Below are 787 nucleotides of genomic sequence, written 5' to 3' on the forward strand. Positions count from 1 at the left end.
AGGAGGGAAGTTAAATGCTGGGAGTTTTAATTTATTTTTATTCATTGTCATGTAAATGAGAGAGGGTGGCTAATACAGGGCATTTTAAGTATACTCTTAGGCTGCATGAATAGAAATGCCGTACAGTGGTTTGCCCTGGCCAGCATTCATTTGGAGTGTTGTACTTGGTCCTCAGAGTCACATTTTTAAAAAAAAAATATTTATTATTATTTATGCCTACAGCACCTGGTCTTCCTAGGTGGTCTCCCATCCAAGTACTAACCAGGCCCGACCCTCTTTAGCTTCTGAGATCAGACAGGATCGGGCTTGTTCAGGGTGGCATGGCTGTAGACCATGGACTGTGGTTCCACTGGGGCGCGAACCCAGGACCTTCTGCGTGTAAAGCAGATGTGCTAATCGCTACACTATGGAGCCACGTCCCAGAGTCACATTTTAACATGAGATATTGCCACATTAAAGTCAGAAGTGTAGATTTTGGTCCTTAAAAGACTCATGAACATTATCAAGTCCTCGAGAGGCGGTTGTCAGCGGAGTCCACAAAATGCCAAACCCTGGCAGATAGAGACTGGGGTTTAGAGTAGAGGTAGTTTAAAAAAGGTGGCCCTTCAGAGTGCCAGCCCTGTTTCCTGCAACAAGTTTTGCAAAGTGAGTTACAGGTTTATAGAACGAAGGACAAGACGTTGTGTCTAGCCATTGTACCATGTTTGATCTCTGTCGTCAGGGCCTATTACATTTCTAGAATGCAGCCATAAAAAAGACACTGTAGCTGTTCTCGCCGCAAGTTGAG

The 787-nt window shown here is 44.5% G+C and overlaps 1 pseudogene; it reads right to left on the reverse strand.

Moving 5' to 3' along the window:
• Positions 1-213: 213 nt before the first annotated feature.
• Positions 214-332, reverse strand: LOC111734565 (annotated as a pseudogene).
• Positions 333-787: the final 455 nt, after the last annotated feature.

Source organism: Pteropus vampyrus, unplaced genomic scaffold, assembly GCF_000151845.1.
Source record: "Pteropus vampyrus isolate Shadow unplaced genomic scaffold, Pvam_2.0 Scaffold1842, whole genome shotgun sequence".
Lineage (NCBI taxonomy): Eukaryota > Metazoa > Chordata > Mammalia > Chiroptera > Pteropodidae > Pteropus > Pteropus vampyrus.